Raw genomic sequence first — 23,561 nt, forward strand, 5'->3', positions numbered from 1 at the left:
GTTCCACTTGACTGACAATGATCACGTGGCCTATGTAGGGGAAATCTCTTGGAAAGTCTCTGTAACACCTCAAGTGAATACACGTGATACGCGGTTATTATTGATGGCAGTCCATGTCTTGAGAGGACTGAATGCTACTAAGTATTTGCTATATTGTAACCAGAGTTGGGCAAGTTTGTAAAAGTAACTCAGTTACATATTACATATTACTTGCAACTGACCTATTTAGTTACAGTTACATATTACTCATAAAATAAAGTAAGACACACGGTAGTGTGTCGTGCGGCCCAAGAAGCCGGCGCGTAACACCCGTGAGTATATTGACAGGAAGAAAACGCAATTTTCGCACCTCCGTAGCTCTGTGCAGCCTTGATGAAACAAGACGATTTTTGCTGTTGACACTCCCTCCAACTTCAGCACCCTACATTCCGAATTTGAGCGAAATCGCTTCAAGCGTTCCCGAGATATGCGAGTTCAAAAATTGGCTTAGTTTCTTCGTTTTTTTTCTTCCTTTTTTCGCACACTTACAAAAACTGCTATAAAACGCGAACGCCATATCCGATCGCCTTGAAATTTGGCACACAGAAGGGGGTATAAAGGCGCATCTCTGTACCAACTTTGGCTGGAATACAATAAACAGGCAAACAGTTATGAGCGATTATCCTGGAAAAATAACACCAATATGTTGTCACGCCTACAGGGTAAACCGCGTATGGGAAGAAGCTGAAAATCGATGGGTGAATAGGTTAACTATTGAACCTCAAACCTTTTGTGGTTTGAAAGAAATCGAGCTAAAAACCAGGAAGATACAACGAAAAAACCAACAGTGTGTAACAATTACGCAATCGAGATTAGCTAATAAAAAACGACTGCTTGCCACGCCTACCAGATAAACAGCTTGGGGTAATGCTTTGAAAATCGCTGTACAGATGAAGTTATCATCTTAGAAAGGCTCTTCAATGGTGTAGAAGAATCAGACTTAAAGCCACGGAGTTATAACACGAAATCCAACTTGGTGTAGCAAGTGCGAGATCGAGATACTCTAATAGAGCAGTCATCCTAATAGAGTAGTCATCCTAATACAGCAGTCACCCGAAGAGAATACAAGAGATCAGCTAGAAACAAGTAACCTGTATAGAGATCAGCTACAAACAATTCACCCTGTAGAGAGATCAGCCACAAACAATTCACCCTGTAGAGAGATCAGCTAGAAGAAGTTACCTCGTAGAGAATTCATGCAACTATAGAAAGATAATTCAGCTAGAAGAAATCACTTTGTAGAGTTCAGCTACAAAGAAACCACAATGTAGAGAGTTCAGCTACAAACAAATCGCCCCGTAGAGAGATCAGCTAGAAGAAGTTAGCTTGTAGAGAGTTCAGCTACAAAGAAACCATCATGTAGAGAGTTCAGCTGCAAACAAATCACCTGTAGAGAGTTCCGCTACAAACAAATCTCCCTGTAGAGAGATCAGCTAGGAGAAGTTTCCTTGTAGAGAGTTCAGTTACAAAGAAACCACCATGTAGAGAATTCGTTTACAAACTAGTGACCCTGTAGAGACATCAGCTAGAAGAAGTTACCTTGTAAAGAGTTCAGCTACAAAGAAACCATTCTGTAAAGAGCTCAGCTGCAAAAAAATCACCTGTACAGAATTCCACTACAAACAAATCACCCTATAGAAAGATCAGCTAGAAGAAGTTACCTCGTAGAGAGTTCAGTTACAAAGAATCCACCATGTAGAGAATTCATTTACAAACTAGTGACCCTGTAGAGACATCAGCTAGAGGAAGTTACCTTGTAAAGAGTTCAGCTACATAGAAACCATTCTGTAAAGAGCTCAGCTGCAAATAAATCACCTGTACAGAATTCAGCTACAAACAAATCACCCTGTAGAGAGATCAGCTAGAAGAAGTTACCTTGTTGATAGTTCAACTACAAACAAATCACCCTGTAGAGAGATCAGCTAGAAGAAGTTACCTTGTAGAAAGTTCAGCTACAAAGAAACTATCATGTGGAGAGTTCAGCTGCAAACAAATCACCTGTAGAGAGTTCAGCTACAAACCAATCTCCCTGTAGAGAGATCAGCTAGAAGAAGTTTCCTTGTAGAGAGTTCAGCCACAAACAAATCACCCTGTAGAAAGATCAGCTAGAAGAAGTTACCTTGTAGAGATTTCAGTTACAAAGAAACCACCATGTAGAAAGTTCAGCTACAAACTAGTGACCTTGTGGAGACATCAGCTAGAAGAAGCTACCTTGTAGAGAGTTCAGCTACAAAGAAACCATTCTGTAAAGAGCTCAGCAGCAAAAAAATCACCTGTACAGAATTTAGCTACAAATAAATCACCCTGTAGAGAGAATAGCTAGAAGAAGTTACCTTGTTGATAGTTCAGCTACAAACAAATCACCCTGTAGAGAGATCAGGTAGAAGAAGTTACCTTGAAGAGCGTTCAGCTACAAAGAAACCACCATGGACAGTTCTGTAATAAATATATGTATTATATATATAATTTGTGCATTTACTGATAAAATCAGAAATATGTAAGGTACATCTGCTTCATCTTTTCGTCTTCCTGTGGTAAAGAAAAAAAGATAGGTTAAAAAAGTCCCAGAGCAGACCATAGGCTGGCTTTGGGGTATACAAATACAAAAAAAAAGTGAAATCTAATCCAAAACAGCCAAGCTGTAAAAAAAGTGTGCGGCCCTCAAAAAGGCTATGGTGAAAAAAGATGTGAAATCCAAGGTGGCGGCCAAGAAATGGCTGTGATGGTAGGTTAATGGTAAAAATTTTAATAACGACAATTCAGGTGAATTTTGTGCCAATTGACCAAGCGGCACCAAAATTCACCTGAATTGTTGTTATTAAAATTTTTACCATTAACCTACCATCACGGCCATTTCTTGGCCGCCACCTTGGATTTCACATCTTTTTTCACCATAGCCTTTTTGAGGGCCGCACACTTTTTTACAGCTTGGCTGTTTTGGATTAGATTATATTATCTGAAGAACTGATAACGCAGGATGCATTGGAGCTAACAGTGTATAGCACATAAATTTTGTGGAGAACAATTACCTAATCATTACTGATTGAATCCAAGTCTATCTACCTACCAAAGATACTGTTTTAAAATTCACCATGACTCAGTGATAAAAGTGTAACTGAAATCATGTGGACCCACGGATGACACGCAACCATGTAATGGTAACCAAATCCAATATACTTAATTAATCACATGTATCACCATCAGCTACTTTTATTACTGGGCATGCCAATATGCCAAGGAGTGAGTAATGCTCCAAGGAAAAAAATTACACAAGATAACAACAGTACTGCTCTATTGTATCTACCGGTAAAGACAATGCCTATACCATTTTTACTTTACAGCACAAGTATGTAGTAGCTGTATGCTAATGCTTTATTATTATTATTCTTATATATTTGATTAGCAGAGCCCACCTGGGGCATGAAGCTAATTTACAAGTACAATTACAAATATGAATTATAGTATCTGTTCAGCAAAGTTCCGAAACTATCTAATTGATCGGCATGAACAATATCTGAAGGCAATCGGTTCCATTCGGGAATGGTGCGTGGAAAAAAGGAATACTTAAAACAGTCTATGGTAGGCTGGTAATGGAGAAACTTCATGTCATTTCTTGATCTGGTGGTAGTAATTGGTGATGGAGTTGGTAGATAATTTGTTGGAATTTGTAAGATATTATTGATTATTTTATAAAGTAAAATTAGACGAGTGCTCTCTCTTCGAAGTTGTAAGGTTGGCCACTTAAGTGATGACAACAATGAACTAATACTATCTCTAACATTCCTTGTCCAAGGTTGGTTCAATACAAAGCGAGCTGCTCTATGCTGAATCATTTCAAGTTTGTTAATTTGATTTTGGTGGTAAGGATCCCAAATAGATGAAGCATAATCTAGTACTGGTAACACAAACTGCTTGTAGCTTAATTCTTTCAATGCTTTTGAGCAAGTGTGCAAGTTACGATTCAAAAATCCAATTAATTTCATTGCTTTGCCACATACATAGTCAACATGTGGTTGCCAAGAAAGTTTATGGTCAGTGATAACTCCAAGATAGGAATGTTGTTCAACGATGTTAAGAACTTGACCTGACATTGAGTATAAGAATTCACTTTTGTGGTGGTGTTTGGACAGTTGTATAATACAGCATTTATTGATGTTAAATTCCATTTTCCACCTGTCAGTCCAGGCAGAAAACCTTTGTAGATCTTCCTGGAGTATTTGGTGGTCGGCGGCAGTCAATATTGGGCGATAAATCAAACAATCATCTGCGAATAATCTAACTGTGCTCTGAATGTCTGTGACCAGATCATTTATATAAATCAGAAACAAGGTGGGTCCAAGAACTGAGCCCTGGAGGACACCTGATGTAACTTTGCATGGGGTAGAATATGAGCCTTCAACTACAACTTGCTGTGTTCTATTAGACAAAAATAAATTTATCCATTGTAGTGGCTTCCCTCTTATTCCATAGAATTCTAGCTTTTGTACAAGCCTTGAATGTGCAACCTCATCAAAGGCTTTAGAGAAATCTAAAATGCCAATGTCAACCTGGGTTTTATTGTTCATGAACTGGGAGAAGTCATGTATGGTGAGAAGTAACTGCGATTCACATGAGTGTTTTATTCTGAATCCAAACTGGTTGGAACATAATATTTGGTGAGTTTCCAAGTGCTTCATTATCTGACTAACTAGAATATGCTCAAATGTTTTACATAAGATAGAAGTCAAAGAAACGGGTCGGTAATTTGATGGATCAGATCTCTTATCTTTCTTGAATACTGGTGTAACATAAGCAGATTTCCATTCTGTTGACAGTTCACTAGTGTCTAAAGACTGTTTGAAAAGATGAGTGATCATTGGGGTCAATTCCTGTGCCAACTCATGCAGAATCTTGGCTGGAATTTTGTCAGGCCCGCAGGCCTTATGAGGATATATTTGAGAAAGTAAGGTAAAAACACCATGCTCCATAATACTGATTTCAGGTAGAGGTGGATAAGTTGATTCTAGTAGTGCTGGTACTGAACTTAAGTCTTCAGTTGTGAATACCGATTTAAATGTGTTGTTTAAAACTTCAGCTTTTTCGGCAGGGGTGGTTGCTACTCCATCAGTAGTCTGTAATGAGCTAATTCCAGTCTGGTCTTTTTTGCGATACTTGATATAATGCCAAAATGGCTTATTTCCATTCAAATTACTTGAAGAATTTAGGATCTTGGCAATGTGTTTTTGGTGTTCTGTACGGATAGTTTGGCGTACCTGACCTTGGACACTTTTGTACTCAGCCCAATCAGTTGACCACTTAGTCCTTCTGGCTTTATTATAGAATCGTTGCTTCTTCCTTATTAACCTTTTAAGTTGTGGTGTAATCCAAGGAGCATTAGTGCGGTTGGAATTAAATTTGACTGGAACATAGGCGTCTATAGCTTTCAAAAGATTGTCATGGATGTAATTCCAGTTTTCTTCAACTGATCTAGTGCTATTTTCATTCCTCTCATAGTAATGTCTGGAGATTTCAGTCATTTCTTCACGAAGGGCATCCCAGTCTGCCCTATTATAACAATACACTCGCTTCTTTGGCTTTTTGTTAATAGGTAGGTTGTACAGTATTTCAATGATAACAGCATCATGGTCACTAAAGCCGGGAACAGTTTTACAATGGTTTATAGAGTCAGGGTATGATGTAAAACAGAGATCTAGAATGTTATCACCTCTGGTAGGCCTGAGGACAATTTGCTCTAACAAGAAATCTTGAGCAAACTCAATCTAATCAAAAACAGCCAAACTGTAAAAAAAGGAGTGCGGCCCTTGAAAAGGCTATGGTGAAAAAAGATGTGAAATCCAAGGTGACGGCCAAGAAATGGTTGTGATGGTAGGTTAATGGTAAAAATTTTAATAACGACAATTCAGGTGAATTTGGTGTCGCTTGCTTGGTCTTGGCACAAAATTCACCTCAATTGTTGTTATTAAAATTTTTACCATTAACCTACCATCACAGCCATTTCTTGGCCGTCACCTTGGATTTCACATCTTTTTTCACCATAGCCTTTTCAAGGGCCGCACTCCTTTTTTTACAGCTTGGCTGTTTTTGATTAGATAATATTACATATTATAATAATTAATTATTACTTTGTGTCCACAGCCTTAAGCTGTCGCGTGTGAAACTACCACTTTATCATGTGACATGATTGCGTTGTTGGACAATGTGTAAATCTTGGTTATAAGTAAGAAGCTGGTGAATAGGGATGCGTCGATTTCGCCAGCAAAATTATTGGAATAATAGGAATACAAGAGCAACAAGCAAAATGCTGGCAAAATAGGAGCAAAATCGAGCAAAATAGGAGCAAAATCGAGCAAAATAGGCGCAAAATAAGCAAAATTTGTTAATCTCAGATCTGTTTCAGACAGTGTGAATGTAACTGCATAACTAACACAAGTAACAACTTACCATAGCTACGTTTAACACTCGTACGTTAAATGAGTATGGCTCTAGCTGAACTTTGACCCGAAGGCGAACCCACAATACATGTTAGCGAATAATCACGTGTGAAATAGTGTCTACAATGGATGTGATAGAACGCATTGACTACAGTTCAAGTGCTGAAAGCGATGTTAGTGAAGTAGATGACAGTCTTAGCATTGTTAGTAATGATGATGACCGTGAATCGTCTCGCGAGTCAGATGTTACAACAACTTCGACTAGTACAACTTCGAGGACTCGTTCTACCGGAAGTGCTAGCAACTCAACGACGCCAACGTCTAGTGGAGTGTCCTTGCTTAGTGTGCTAAAGGCACCAAGTGCATCTGACTTCTCTCGTAAGAGAAAAATTGCCAAAAATCCACCAGCTGGCAGGAAGAGAGCATTACATTCGAATTCGCAGAGCAACCCAAAAACGATCAAGCCCCAGCAAAGAGTAACCGAATATTCCAAGGAACCCTTTACTGTAGCTACTGGAAAGCTTTTTTGCCAAGGATGCCGGGAAGAGTTACCCCTCAAAAAGAGCAGTATTGAGTATCACTTAAAGTCTACTAAACATGCTAATGGAAAGAAAAAGCTGCAACAAAGGAATGTTAAAGACTCAGACATTGCACAATCTCTGCAAAGGTATAATGCAGAAGCTCATGGGCGAGGTGAGACTCTTCCGGAACAACAGCAGGTTTTCCGAGTCAAAGTGGTCAAAACATTTCTTCAAGCGGGTGTACCACTAAGTAAGGTTGACCAGTTTCGTAGTCTTTTTGAGGAGACAGGCTATCGCCTTACAGATCGCAGATTTATGTTTGACCTTATTCCTTTTATTTTAGAAGAAGAAAAGGCACGTATTAAGCAATCACTCCAGGGTCAGTTCTTGAGTGTCATTTTTGATGGTACCTCTCATAGTGGAGAGGCATTAGCAGTCTTAGTGCGCTTTGTAAATGATTCTTTTGAAATTCAACAGCAGCTTCTAGCCATCCAACTGCTTTCAAAATCTCTCACTGGGGAAGAAATTGCACACGAATTGGTACAAGTGCTTTCAGTGTTCTACAGCATTTCTTCCAGCCATCTTATTGCTGCTATGCGAGATAGAGCATCTGTTAACAGTGTAGCAATGAGGACATTGAAGATTGTTTACCCTAATGTAATAGATATTGGATGCTTCAGCCATGCTTTTGATCGTGTTGGAGAGCACTTCAAAGTACCAACCCTGACTGAGTTTATTGGTAATTGGCTAGCACTTTTTTCACATAGCATTAAAGCCAAATTTCTATGGAAACAACAAACAGGAAAGGCAATGGCATCGTATAGTGCTACCAGGTGGTGGAGCAAATGGGAAATTTTTAAGCAAATAATGCTCCAGTTTGGTGATATCGAACCATTCCTAAGTGAAAATACAGACTTAGGCCCTGCATCTCGTCCAAAGTTACTAGCTATTTTAACTGACCGTGAAAAGCTTGAACACTTAAAGCTTGAGCTTGCTGCTGTTATTGATTGGGGGGAGGTGTTTGTTAAGGCTACATATAACCTTGAAGGAGATGGGCCACTGAGTTTCACAGCTTATGAAATAGTACAGACTGTTGTTGCAGCAGTCAGGGCAGCTCATACTCCAAACACTGAAGCTGTTATTCGCAGTATCACTACTCAATCAACTGCACAGCAGAGGCATCGCAGCTATGCTCGAAGCTGTATGCAACCAGCTCTAGATTACTTTCAAGAACTGCTAGATTCTTCCTTAAAGGAGCAAATTTTAGTTTTTAAGGCTGTGAGAGTTTTCAATCCGCACAAGATAGTAATGCTTAAGCCAGATGTTTCTCATGTAAATGCATTGCAGGTTGTTCCCTTCTTTAAGGATGACGAGCTTGAAAATTTGAAGGCTGAACTTCCTTCTTATGTAGCTAAGGCGGATGGTATTAGTGATGAACTTGCTGCTCTGGAATGGTGGAAGCTCAATGCAACTGATTTGCCTTTATGGTCAAATGCTGTAAAGAAGGTCTTGACCATACAGCCCTCCTCGGCTGCTGCAGAAAGGGTGTTCTCACTATTGAATTCAGGATTTGGTGACCTACAAGGAAATTCACTAAAGGATTATATGGAGGCATCAATCATGCTAAGATACAATCACTAATATCTAAACACCATAGTGTATGTAAACAGTGCTTATTGATTATTACATGTAATTATTATTATTACATTGTACACCAACTATGGAGCAAAATAGATTGTTGACAAGCAAAATATTGAGCAAAATAGGTAGGTAAAAAAAGAATTGCTGGAAAGAAAAATAGGTGAGAAAAAAAGCAAAATAGACTCATCCCTACTGGTGAATAAGCTTCATTCAGTAGCTTCGTCACTCCGTTGTGGCTAGGCGTTACTCAGAGGATAACTAACGAGATTAGTAACTTCGTTACTTGTAGTAATAATATTACGTAATATTAGATTCGTTACAGTAACTATATTACTTAGATAACGCGTTACATTTGTAAGTGAAGTAACTTGAGTTATATTACCTGTTTTTATAGCGTATTTCGTTATACTACTTAGTTACCACAAAAGTAATAATATTACATAACGCGTTACTTATGTAACGCGTTACTCCCAACACTGATTGTAACTGGATTTCAATGGAGCGGCGAAGCGTACTTAACTGATTTGAATCTAAGATACGTAGAGTCTACACCGCTTGAAGAAGAACATAGAGTGGATATTAAAGAGTCGCCTGCGAGAATACTGATGTCCTCAGCCCTTCGTGGAGGTTCAGTAACAAAAAGAGGAGTGAAGGTTCAGTAACGAAACGAGGAGTGGAAGTTCAGTAACGAAACGGGGAGTGAAGGTTCAGTAACGAAACGAGGAGTGGAGGTTCAGTAACGAAACGAGGAGTGGAGGTTCAGTAACGAAAGGAGGAGTGAAAAAAATGAGGCTAGTGTCCAAAGTGCCACATCTATTCACACTGATTAACCGCGTGTATGCGATTGGTTTTTAGACTGTCAGACGTCTGCACTGACTAGCGCAAGTTCACTGAGACCGAGCTGAAAACTTCTGTGATGGTACCAAGTTGAGTAGCAGCAAGTACCAATATTTTCCCGCTTGAAATAATATCTCATGGATGGATTATCAACAAGGTGTACTCATACAGACCAAACAACTTTCAGTATTGTCACTGTAGTGCCAATTTAGAAGTCCTGGAACTAGGTGGAAGAAGTAAGGTAATCTACATGATGCTTGTACAAAAAAATACTCTTTCACATTGCATACCGGTCTTTATGTACAGTGAAATCTGTCTAATCAGGATACTGTGTAGTAAGGTCACTGCTCGGCCAACTTGTGAATCCTCAAACGTATTACCTCAAGGATGTGATGAATTTTCAGGTCCTCAAATTTTGTATTACCTCAAGATGTGATGAATTCCCCAAATCTGTCATTTACGTAAAAAGTGACAGATTTTTAGCTGTATTGTATTTAATGCCCGCCTGTTGATTTTACAGGTACAGGGTACTTGGTCATAGCATGCGGTTCTCTTACTAGCAGTGCTACATACAAAACTTGGCTAGAGCTGTTCTAAACTTGACAACTAAGATCAAGGTTCGGGGGGTAGTAGACAAAGGAATTTTATATTGTTATGTAGTTCTCAATTGTCAAGTGTACGCAGACTGTACACCAAGTGTGCGTGGACTGTAGTAACATCAAGGACGTTGTGGATCTTCAGGTCAGCAGTGCTACATACATAACCTACTCTAAACTTGGCAATTAAGATCAAGGTTTGGGGGGTAAGTAGACAAAGGAATTTAATAATGTTGTGTGTTCTTTAGTTCTCAATTGTCAAGTGTACGTGGACTGTACACCAAGTGTGCGTGGACTGCAAGGACGTTGTGGATCTTCAGGTCAGTCTGTGTGTATACTAAGAAATTTTTGTATTACCTCAAGGGTGTGATGAATTTTCAGATCCTCAAATCTGTCATTTGCGTAAAACGTGACAGATTTTTAGCTGTATTGTATTTAATGCCCTGTCAATTTTACAGGTACAGGGTACTTGGTCATAGCATGCGGTTCTCTCACTAGCAGTGGTACATACGTAAAGATCAAGGTTCGGGAGAGTAAGTTTATATAGACAGAGGAATTATATAATGTTATGTGTGTTCTTTAGTTCTCAATTGTCAAGTGTACGTGGACGATGAGGCCTGATAAGATCTTGGCATTATATCTCAGTTGATTACAATCTTCTGAATTTCCAGGATGAGGCATAAAGTTGCAATGGGACTAACTACAGTGGAACCTGTCTTAGTAGCCACCTGTATAGAAAGGCCACCTCTTTAAAAAGACCAGCTTTAAATTCCCCTAATGAGAAGTTTATACACTAATTTACCTATCTAAAGCAGCCACCTGCCTATTAAGGCCATGAAATCTTGGCCTGAAGGTGACTGGCTTAGACAGTTCCACTGTATCCCATTTTATTGTCAGAATTTTATTGTTAATGTCACAAACAATTAATGTGATATATTTTGTTATGTAACATGTGTATTAATTAAATGACATGCATGACGAAAGCCACAATGGGAGTGACTACTTGCTGTTACGGTGGGTAATACTATGTAACAAGCTGGTTTGAGCATCACCAGTACATACAATACACCATGTGTGGTGTGACAACAAGAATTATGCTTGGAACACCTTCTCTAGTGACACTACGTTCTTGACACTTTCACACTTGTTTATAAGACATCTGCCAATTATCAACGCACGCATGAGGCGTGACACTAAATGGAGTTTAAAAGATTTCTGCTTAAAACACCTTTCCAAGGGAATTTACGGTTCTACACGCTTTTACAACTTGTTTATCAGACATTAGAGCTTGCGTCCACATTGTGCCTTTAAAAGTTATTGTAGGGATTGGAGGTTTGATCGAAGAAAATACGCGTATGAACAAACCAGGATTAGATAATGTCAGTGCTAGATGGACTGTACAAACATAGGTAAGTTGACTGGTATAAGGTGACGCTAGGTGTAACACAAAGTTGAGAAATAAAGCGAAATATGTCTAAATACACGTTTAATACCGGTTGCAAGAAAACTACTACTAAGAAAAAAGATTTTTTTTATTACGTAATGCAATACAAACCTATTGAGAGATGTTGTGTAATTCAGGGATAATATTGCAAAACCATCCCTACACGTAAATAACTCACAGTAGTGGCCGCGCGTCTTTTAATTGGGCATGCGCTTTGTAGTTTCTTGGCCGCGCGCCTCACTACCGTGAGTCTTGATAATATTACATATTATAGTACTTTGTGTCCACAGCCTTAAGCTATCATGTGTGAAACTATCACTTTATTACGTGACATAATTGCGTTGTTGGACAATGTGCAAAGCTTGGTTATAAGCAAGAAGCTGGTGAATAAGCTTCATTCAGTAGGTTTGTTGTGTCGTAGTGGCTAGGCGTTACTCAGTGGATTACTAACAAGATTAGTAGCTTAGTTGCTTAAAGTAATACTCATTACAGTAACTTCAATACTTAGGTAACTCGTTACATTTGCTAGTAAAGTAACTTGAGTTATATTACCTGTTTTTACAGCATATTTCGTTATATTACTTTGTTACTTGAAATTAGGTTAGGTAATCATAAGACTGCAGCACATGCTGCTGTCAGACCTTCAGTGCTGGTCACTGTAAAGTGTTAACAAGTATAAGAAAAAATTTGGAATATCCTTACTGTGCTACACTCAATGCACAGTAGGGATATTCACTTCTTATTGTTTTACAGTATTTGAACATTACATACTACTCCGATCCAGCTTGTTTCAGTACTTTTTATTGCAGCATTATACACTGTCCCTAATCTAATTTAAAATTCAAAAATTTTTCTTATACTTGTTTGTGAAGTTTTTTTGCAAGCTCATGACCACGAAATATCTGCTGAGTTAATCACAGCACTATTATACTAGATTATGACTCATGCAATAACAACTGATCAGTGGGTGTGGCTCTACATAAGCCTACAGACAATAATGAACGTGGATTCGTGCATACCTACGGACTGATGAATGGGCGTGGCTACCATATGTCTACAGACAGTAATTTACGTAAGTGGGCATGGATTCGTGCATACCTACACACTGATGAATGGACGTGACTACCATATATCATAGATAATCTATGCATTATGTCTAGACAGTAATTTACGTAAGTGGGCGTGGCTCACAAAAGAAGCAAAGCTACGCTATGACATGTAGTAACATGTCCACATTTAATTTAGCACGTGGGGTCAGACCCAAATAATCAGGACCTGGATGACCCAACTCGGTTTAACATTGTTACTAAATAAACTATATTTTTTTACTTACACATTGCTATATAGTTCGCCGTGAGCCTCAAGTTGCTCTCTCTGATCGATATCAACAGCGAGTCACGTATACGCGTGTGTTTTTGGTGCAACCGGCGACCACGTGTATTCGAATAGTTGGATGAAATATATACTGGTATAGAAGCCGTACTGTAGTCTATTAACACTCAGCGGTAGAACCTTGACTGATGGTCATGGTAAAGAAGGATAAAAGGTAAAACAATAGCGCAAGTATTGTGTGCTTATCAATATACCAAAGATTTTTTCTTAAGCGAACTAGAAACATTTCTGCGAAAGAATTAGGGCTGTAGCTGTAGCCACTTTTCCACTACGCTTGATTGAAGTCATCAGGCAGGCAGGCAGGCAGGCAGTAGAAAATTCTGTTGAATAAACTTTTTTAGCAACTTGACGCAAACGTTTCGGGTCGATCTGAAGACACTTTTGGGCTTGGTTTTACCCAACCAATACTGTCATGTCATTGTGAGGAAAAATCGTGGCAGGTTTTTGGGTTGTATTATATCACGGATCGCCCCCACACCTTCGATGTCCCTAATATACAGTACTATCGTACTGTATGATAATAATTATTACCACAAAAGTAATAATTATTATGTAACATGTTACTTATGTAACGCATTACCCCCCAACACTGTCACTATGTAATTAGAAATGCCATTGTAACACTTGATCATGTGACTTTGTATAAGTGCTTATTGGCAGTATTATTGCTATTATTGCTCTTTGCCTATATCAAGACACACGGTAGTGTGTCGCGCGGCCCAAGAAGCCGGCGCGCCACACCGTGAGTATATTGACAGGAAGAACGAAAACGTCATTTTCACACCTTTGTATCTCGGTGATCACTTATCTGATTGGAACCAAATTTGCTACACAGTTGCCCGCCAGCCAAGGGAGTCTACATTCCAAATTTGAAGGAAATCGCTCCAGCCATTTCCGAGATACGAGCTGCCAAAGTTTCGTTTTTTTTTCTTCGTTTTTTTTTTCTTCTTCGTCTTTTCGCACACTTGCAAAAATTGCTATAGCAAGCAAACGCGTACTCCGATCGCCTTGAAATTTGGCACACAGAAAGGGAGTCCAAAGGCGAATCCTAGCATCAAATTTGGTACAAATCCGATGAATGGTTCAGGAGTTATGACCGATTATTCGCGTAAAACAAGATCGATTTGTTGTCACGCCTACAGGGTAAACCGCTTCATGGAATGAGTTGATAATTGCTATGTAGATGGAGTAACCATCGTAGGAGTGCCTTTTGGTGGTTTGAAAGGAATTGAGATAAAGACCACGGAGATATGACACAAAACCCAACCTGTGCCACAATTACGCGATCGATTTTTATGAATAAAAAAGTATTAGTTTTCACGCCTACTAGGCAAACCGCTTAGAGCAATGAGCTGAAAATCGGTGTATAGCTGGAATAATCTTCATAGAAAGTCCTTGCAGTAGTACAGAAGAATCGGATTACAAACCACTGAGTTATGATTCGAAAGCCAACTCCGTGTAGCAAATGCGAGATCGAGATACTCTAATAGAACAGTCACCCTAATAGAGCATTCGGCTAATTTATTTATTCCATTATAGAATTTTATTACATCACAAGTTATTCTGTAGGGAGTTCAGCTGCAAACAGTTAATCTTATAGACAGTTCAGCAAGAAGACAGTCACCACGTGGAGAGTTAAGCAAATATATCACTATAGAGATTCAGAACATTACAAGTCACACTGAAGAAAGTTCAGCTATAAACAAGTCATGCACTGTGTAGAGAATTCAGCTACAATTAAGTCACTCTCTAGAGAATTCAGTTACACAGAATTCAGCTACACACAAGTCACTGTGGAGAGAGTTCAGCTACAAACAAATTACCCTTTAGAGTGATCAGCTACAAACAAAACACTTTGCAGGGTGTTCAGCTGCAACAAATCAACCTTTAGAGCGATCAGCAATGAACAAATCAACACAAATCTAGCTGTAGAGAGATCAGCTAGAAACAAATCACCCTGAAGAGAGTTCAGCTACAAAAAATCACCATGTAGAGACATCAGCTAGAAACTAGACACAATGTAAGGAGTTCAGCTACAAGCAATCACCCTGTAGAGAGTTCAGCTAAAACAAATCAACCTGCAGAGAGATCAGCTACAAACAAATCACCTTATAGAGAGTTCAGCTACAAACAGATTACCTGTAGAGAGATCGGCTACAAACAAATCAACCTGCAGAGAGATCAGCTACACACAAATCAACTTGTAGAGAGATCGGCTACAAACAAATCACCCTGTAGAGAGATCAGCTAGAAACTACACACAATGTAAGGAGTTCAGCTACAAACAAATCACCCTGTAGAGAGATCAGCTACAAACTAGACACAAAGTAAGGAGTTCAGCTACAAGTAAATTACCCTGTAGAGAGTTCATCTACAAACAAATCAACCTGTAGAGCAATCAGCTAGAAACAAATCACCCTGAAGAGAGGTCAGCTACAAAAAATCACCCTGTAGAGAGATCAGCTAGAAATAAATCACCCTGAAGAGAGGTCAGCTACAAAAAAATCACCCTGTAGAGAGATCAGCTACAAGCAAAACACCCTGTAGAGAGTTCAGCAACAAAGAAACCACCATGTAGAGAGTTCAGCTACAAACAAATTACCCTGTAGAGAGATCGGCTACAAACAAATCACCCTGTAGAGAGATCAGCTAGAAACTACACACAATGTAAGGAGTTCAGCTACAAACAAATCACCCTGTAGAGAGATCAGCTACAAACTAGACACAAAGTAAGGAGTTCAGCTACAAGTAAATTACCCTGTAGAGAGTTCATCTACAAACAAATCAACCTGTAGAGCAATCAGTTAGAAACAAATCACCCTGAAGAGAGGTCAGCTACAAAAAAATCACCCTGTAGAGAGATCAGCTAGAAACAAATCACCCTGAAGAGAGGTCAGCTACAAACAAAACACTTTGCAGAGAATTCAGCTACAAACAAATCAGCTTGTAGAGAGATCAGTTACACACAAATCAACCTGTAGAGAGATAAGCTAGAAACAAAACACCCTGTAGAGAGTAGCTACAAGCAAAACACCCTGTAGAGAGTTCAGCAACAAAAAAACCACCATGTAGAGAGTTCAGCTGCAAACAAATCACCTTATAGAGAGTTCAGCTACAAACAAATCACCCTGTAGAGAGATCAGCTAGACACTAGACACAATGTAAGGAGTTCAGCTACAAGCAAATCACCCTTTAGTGAGTTCAGCTACAAACAAATCAACCTGCAGTGAGATCACCTACAAAAAAGCACCTTGTACAGAGTTCAGCTACAAACAAATTACCCTGTAGAGAGATCGGCTACAAACAAATCAACCAGTAGAAAGATCAGCTACACACAAATCAACTTGTAGAGAGATCAGCTACAAACAAATCACCCTGTAGAAAGATCAGCTAGAAACTAGACGCAATGTAAGGAGTTCAGCTACAAGTAAATCACCCTGTAGAGAGTTCGGCTAAAACAAATCAACCTGCAGAGAGATCAGCTACAAATAAATCACTTTACAGACAGTTCAGCTACAAACAAATTACCTTGTAGAGAGATCGGCTGCAAATTAATCAACCTGCAGAGAGATCAGCTACACACAAATCAACTTGTAGAGAGATCAGCTACAAACAAATCACCCTGTAGAGAGATCAGCTAGAAACTAGATACAATGCAAGGAGTTCAGCTACAAGCAAAATCACCCTTTAGTGAGTTCAGCTACAAACAAATCAACCTGCAGTGAGATCACCCACAAAAACGCACTTGTACAGAGTTCAGTTACAAACAAATCACCCTGTAGAGAGATCAGGTAGAAGAATTCACCTTGTAGAGAGTTCAGCAACAAAGAAACCACCATGTAGAGAGTTCAGCTGCAAACAAATCACCCAGTAGAAAGATCAGCTAGAAGAAGTTACCTTGTAGAGAGTTCAGTTACAAAGAAACCATCATATAGAGAGTTCAGCTATAAAGAAATTACCCCGTAGAGAGTTCAGCTAGAAGAAGTTACCTTGTAGAGAGTTCAGCTACAAAGAAACCATCATGTACAGAGTTCAGCTACAAAGAAACCACCTGTACAGAATTCAACTACAAACAAATCACCCTGTATAGAGATCAGCTAGAAGAAGTTACCTTGTAGATAGTTCAGCTACAACAATTCACCCTGTAGAAAGATCAGCTAGAAGAAGTCACCTTATAGAGTGTTCAGTTACAAAGAAACCATCATGTAGAGAGTTCAGCTGCAAACAAATCACTCTGTAGAGAGTTCAGCTACAAAGAAACCGCCATGTAGAGAGTTCAGCCTCATACAAACCACCTTGTAGAGAATTCAACTACAACAAATCACCCTGTAGAGAAGAAGATACCTTGTAGAGAGTTCAGCTACAAAGAAACCATCATGTAGGGAGTTCAGCTACAAAGAAACCACCATGTAGAGAGTTTAGCTGCAAACAAATCACCTGTAGAGAGTTCAGCTAGAAACAAATCACCCCGTAGAAAGATCAGCTGGACGAAGTCACCTTATAGAGAGTTCAGCTACAAAGAAACCATCATGTAGAGAGTTCGGCTACAAAGACACCACCATGTAGAGAGTTTAGCTGCAAACAAATCACCTGTAGAGAGTTCAGCTAGAAACAAAATACCCTGTAGAGAGACCAGCTAGAAGAGGTTACCTTGTAGAGAGTTCAGTTACAAAGAAACCATCCTGTATATAGTTCAGCTACATTTCAAGTCACCCAGTAGAGAGATCAGCTGCAAAAAAATATCCTGTGGGGAATAATGGGTATGTAATAAATATATGTATATAATTTGTATAATTACTAATAAAACAAATATAATTGAAGTACTAAAATTCTTCTTTAAGTTCTTTTCTTCTTCCTGTAGTAAAGAAAAAAACACATGGGTTAAAAAAAGCCCCAAAGCCAGCCATAGGCCGGCTTTGCAGTATACAAATACAAAAAGAAGTGATATCTAATCAAAAACAGCCAAGCTGTAAAAAAAGGTGCGGCCCCCAAAAAGGCCATGGTGAAAAAAGATGTGAAATCCAAGGTGGCGGCCAAGAAATGGCTGTGATGGTAGGTTAATGGTTACATTTTAATAACGACAATTCAGGTGAATTTGGTGCCAAGACCAAGCGGCACAAAATTCACCTGAATTGTCATTATTAAAATGTAACCATTAACCTACCATCACAGCCATTTCTTGGCCGCCACCTTGGATTTCACATCTTTTTTCACCATGGCCTTTTTGGGGGCCGCACCTTTTTTTACAGCTTGGCTGTTTTTGATTAGATATAATGACACCCCACATTACAAACAAAGAATAGTACAAGAAACTCAGTGCTCCTTAGTTAAAATCAATCCACTCACAAAAAATTATGGATGAAACTGTTATGGATGAATCCATTGACATACTATTGTCCTCTGTATGGATGAATCCATTGACATACTAGCTATTTAAAAGTCAACACTAACATCATGGTAATGGAGAAAGAAGTAGGACACAAGTAAAGGACAACAAAAGTAAGTCCATGATGCATGGACTGTAGATGCTGCGGTAGGTAAAAGGCATATTTCAGAACTAAGCAACATAAAACAGCACTTCATGAAGTAAAACCCATAGCATTACCATAGTTCAGTCATGCCTGTTTGTTAGTTAAAATATTTAAATTCTCTAGAATCTCTGTGGTTAGATTACTTTGAGCACACGTTTGTGCTCTAACCAATACTGCCATGTTGTTGTGACAATCTAATATTATTAACTTAAATAATACAATGTCATAACACATGTGCAGCCCCAAAACTTGGTTTTTATTATACATATGCAATGGGTAGTCAGGTAGCTAGGAAGTGTTACATAATAGTTGCCACACCAACATGCATGTTAATATGAACACCTCTGGCTCTCCAGTGTAATATCGGCCAAGTCACACAACTATAACATAATTTACCAAGAGTTCATTATGTACTCTTGTTATAACCAAAGAAAATGTTTTAGATATAATCAAATTATGTTGGAGTTTTAAGGAATCTGGTTAGATTATATGGATTATAGAGTACAAATATTCACCTAAATGGTTGACCAAACAAGGTAAAATGCAGTTTCTGCATGATGCCACCCTACTTGCAGGTCTCTTCTGGTGGGATAGTATTGAGATAAAACATGGTACTGATCAAGTTGTTAGGAAGATAAGTCAACAATGATTCTTCAAAACAAATAATGATTCACCATAATTTTGCATTTTCCCAACTTTTTACCATTGCATGGCTGCAAGTATGTATCAAGTGCAGATTGCATGATTATATATATTAACCATCAAATTATGATGAACAAGGTGTATACAAAATAAAAGCAAGTGGATCCTCGGACAACATGCAACTGCACAGCTGACCGGTAATTGGGTCAGCACGCAGGCATGGCAAGGAAAAGAAAGACTATTTACACACACACATACAGAAAAATTAATTACACACAAAAATTAATTACAAAACAGATTTAGTACATTTAAAAGCAGTCCGGGTTGACAGTCCATCCTTTAGAGCTTTGACCAAAGAATATCTGCTGAGAAGCAGATATTGAGGCTCTGGCCATCTCAGTCAAAAGTCCTCTAATACTAGCTTTAGACAAAGAGAATACTTGCTGGGTGAAACAAGTTACGTCCTTGATTGCATGAATAGACTTAGGTTGAAAGTGACCCAAAACACTGACTTCTACAGTTCTATAGCAGGTAGAAATATTCAAACGATCCAGCTCAGCCAAAAGTTGCTGATATTCTGGTTTAAACTGTTAGCGGTCATGGGCTGATTCGATGTGCTGAACTGAGTCGAGTGGACATGTGAGTTCTACAATACCCATCAATGAGGAATGAGCATTGTAGATAACAACATCAGGTCTATAGGGGGTGACTAAGACAGATGAAGGAATGGTTTCAGGTGGAGAATCATTGGACCAAAATCCCTGTAGGTCAGCGTGGACCTTGACATCATGACAGTCAGCGAAGAGGGTTGTTAGCTTGGATGCCAGAATATGTAAAACTTTATTATGTCTATAGGTGTACCGTTGCTGCAATAGAGTGACTGGACAGCCACCCAAAATGTGTGCTGTTGTTGGACGGCTGGAATCACACAATGTACACTTGGCACTACATTGGATATGTCAACGACGCAAGTTGACTGCTGTGGGCAATGTGTTAGAAGAAACTCTTAACAGGAAGGAAAGTTGCCCAGGATGAAAACCAGTCAATAGCTTATTCCATGTTTTACAGCTGGTCTCTAATCTGGCAGAATCCAGAAATTTACATTGTACAGTAAGTTGTTTGAGATGGGCTTCGTTTTCCGACACAAGGACACTACTAAACTGGTCTTTAGCCTTCTTATACAAAGATCGTGCTGATGGCATATTGGAAAGTTGGCTTTGGGTGTCCGACAAAATGGAGTAATCCTGTTCCTGAAACTGCAAGAGATTATCGCCAAGATGGAGGTGCAATCCCAACTCCCGCAGCCTAGGATCAGAAGATGTACCAATACAAGAGAGCAAACTAAGTTTTGCCTCTCTAGATACTTGTGAAACACTGGGGCAGCAAATGCCTGGGTAATACAAAATTACTCGGGTGGTGCTTCATGGAAGTTGTAACTATTTTCAAAGATACCTAGTAACCATGGACTCAAGTTGTTTAATTGTGTGGTTAGTAATTGCATCAACACATAAATAAAATCACAACAAGGAGATAATGTAGTTTTTGTAGATCCACAACTTGTACTCCCCCTAATAGAAGGAGAGTTTGTAGCAGACAGTAATCTAGTTAACAGTGTTGTAATCCTCCTGTTTGCAACAGAGGCGTAGCTAAGGGGGGGCAAGGGGGGGCATTTGCCCCCCCATCACTAGCTAAATGATTTTTTTTTAAACCTTCGTCACAAGTTTACCAGTATTAAACTGACACGCAAATGACTGTAAATTATGTACACTACTACGCGGTATCACCAGGGGTTGCTAGTGAATGCGCACACACAACATTCAATTCGCTCTTGAATCCATCGAACGAAAATATTAGAGACATACTTCTATATTTAGCCTAGATTACTCGCGTGATAGAACATTTTTGAATCTAAAAAGAGTGACCCGCTTCTCCGCGGCAGGAGTCACAACTCACAAGTGACAAAGGAGACCAGATGACGCTACGAACCTACTGCCTACGAGGTGATAAAGTGTTAGCTAAACAAATGTAGCTACCAAGTTTATTTTATCGAGTCAATCACACTAGACCTTTGTACGTACAGCAGTGCAGTCTGTTTTTACTTTGTCAGTCAGTCAGGTGAATCAGTCAAGCTTACAAGTTCTGATAGCAAGACAGGTGGGATTTCGTGCAATACATGGCATTTGAATTTCGCCGAGTGAAGTGAGTGAATACGTCATCCTGTCAGCAGAGTGCTAGGACTGCAGCACAGGCTGTGGCTAACGTAAAGTAACTTGTATTTGCACTAAAGTATTAACTCTACTGGACTGTGGATGAATTTGTTGGAGTACAGTTGTGGCACGTGCGAAGATGCTTGACGAATATAGCTACCTCGATTGGAAGCAGTCAGTACTGAAGTAGTTACGTAGCTAGTTATTTAAGTTGTAATAATACAACACCGTATGTTGGCTAGCCCACCATTGGGTCATTAGCCGTTTTTGCAATCATGAATGATTTTGAGTGTTTTGCGGTGGGGGCATGCCTGCCCCTCCATCACCTTCTGGCTAGTTACGCCCCTGGTTTGCAATAGATTTAGTTGCTGACAGAGACACATCTATCAGTTTCCCAAGGAATTTTGTACCACCTTCAGTAATCAATTTTGTTGTGCCACCAGATAATGGAATACCCTGTGATAAATGTTTAGCACCGTCAAAAAGAAACGAGACACATTTGGATGGTTTAAGTGTCAAGTCTAAGTCTGCAGCTTTCCTATCAATTTCTTTAAGCACAGAAGAATGGGTTTCAAGGTTGGTAGAAACCAGAGTAGCATCATCGGCATAACCCTTCACTGAATGATGAATCAACAAACTTGGGAGAAGATTTCCAGCTGGTTTTAATAGTTGCTGGTTTACCAGCAAGAGGCACAAACCTCTTTGCTCTTCTACTGCAAGGTTTCCAATCTACTTGGTTAAGGTCAACTTCTTCAAATATTTCTGTAACACTGTCTTCATTGTAAATGAGTTTACAAGAGCCATTAAACAGATACTTATCATGCAATACGTGCTCTATACCATCCAGGTTGCTCATCGCCACTCTCTGACTATTTGACATAAACAAAAGACCCAGTAGTATCACAATTAGGCACTGGCAACTGAAATGCATAGCCACACAGGCAGTTTAAAGATTCCACCGACTATAGTAGTGGGTTAAACACCAGCAAAAACACGATAGGAGAAGTGTATCTCCCTGGAATACTCCTCGTTGAAATGGTATTAAAGCCGTCTCCCAATGATCACTTACAATAGAGACCGATAGCTGTGAGTAAAATGACTGAATATAATCGAAGAAAAATGAGGGCACTCTGACTGCTCTTAACATATCAAAAATAAGACAGTGGGAAACCGAACCAAAAGCATTTTTAAGATCACTAAATGTTGTCATCAAAGGTTTTCTGTTCAATATGGCATCCTGCATAATAGCTGATATGGAATAATGTGTTCAAATACACCTGGCATTCCAGAAACAAATCCTTTTTGAACACTAGTATCACGGACCCCATTTTCTTTTAAGTACCGTTCTAGCCGTCTGCTAAGAATTTTGTGGAGCAATTTGCCTACTACAGATGTAAGGGCAATTGGACGAAAGTTGGAGGGGTCATGGCAGTCACCAGCTTTGTATATCAATTTAATACGAGCCTGACCCCAACTTCCTGGAGTAGTTCCAGCCCTGAGTATCTTATTAAATAGTGTCACCAAAAAATGGTGGGTACAGGGGAAGGTGGAACAAATAATAGTAAGTAAGACCATCGGGGCCAGAGGCTGATTACATGGAACAGTGACGAAGAGAGGACTTTATTAATGAAGGAGTAATCGCCTCAGTGTTGAACAGTGATGGATCACACTCAGGAATAGTGTCAACAACCCAAGTGGGGAGGTGGTCATAGTTCAACGAATTATCAGAGTAGGTCTGTGTGAAAAAGCTGGAAGCAGTATCGCAATCAAATAGAGGTGTCATATTATCCGAAGGCTATAATTTAGTTCGGGCATATTCCCAAGGATTATGTCTAAATTCTCTTTCATTCTTACACACACTCTTGTAATTCTGGTAGGAACGATAGCACTTTAACACTTTACTGTGTGCTCGAACAATGTACAAAAATTCTTTAGAATGAGACATGCCCTTACGTGAATTATTCTTCTGCACAAGTTTTGTGCCGCTGTCTCAATTCTGCAAGGGCAGTGACGGCCGTGACCGTGGGAGGACTTCATCATGCTGAATTCTTGTAAAAGGTCACTCACAAAGTTAGAGAACTGCTCAGCCACTTCAACTGGTGGCAATCATCACAGCTCAAAGAATGGTGAAGCCAACCCAGTCTGGTTATAAGAACTTCATTAAGCTGTGTCCAACATGGCGAAGTAGCGTTTTGCTATGTGTAGGAAAATTCATACGCCATATTGGTCACGTCATCACTCAGAAGTTCACAATAATTACACATATAATTTCTATAGTAT

At 39.3% G+C, this 23,561-nt stretch overlaps 1 protein-coding gene and 1 long non-coding RNA gene across 4 annotated transcripts in view; one reads left to right on the top strand and one right to left on the bottom strand.

The window, feature by feature from the left end:
• LOC136259834 (uncharacterized) overlaps positions 1-23,561 on the bottom strand; it is a 449,685-nt gene that overhangs the window by 425,200 nt on the left and 924 nt on the right. The window lies entirely within an intron of this gene.
• On the top strand, positions 9,807-10,892 carry LOC136261446 (uncharacterized). 2 transcript variants are annotated; one of them, XR_010703899.1, is made up of 4 exons: positions 9,807-10,086; positions 10,314-10,385; positions 10,524-10,588; positions 10,649-10,892. It is a non-coding gene; the product is annotated as an uncharacterized lncRNA (long non-coding RNA). The 2 variants fall into 2 exon arrangements; XR_010703898.1 differs by lacking the exon at positions 9,807-10,086 and adding an exon at positions 10,106-10,210.

This window comes from Dysidea avara, chromosome 7, assembly GCF_963678975.1.
Source record: "Dysidea avara chromosome 7, odDysAvar1.4, whole genome shotgun sequence".
In the NCBI taxonomy this organism is placed as follows: domain Eukaryota; kingdom Metazoa; phylum Porifera; class Demospongiae; order Dictyoceratida; family Dysideidae; genus Dysidea; species Dysidea avara.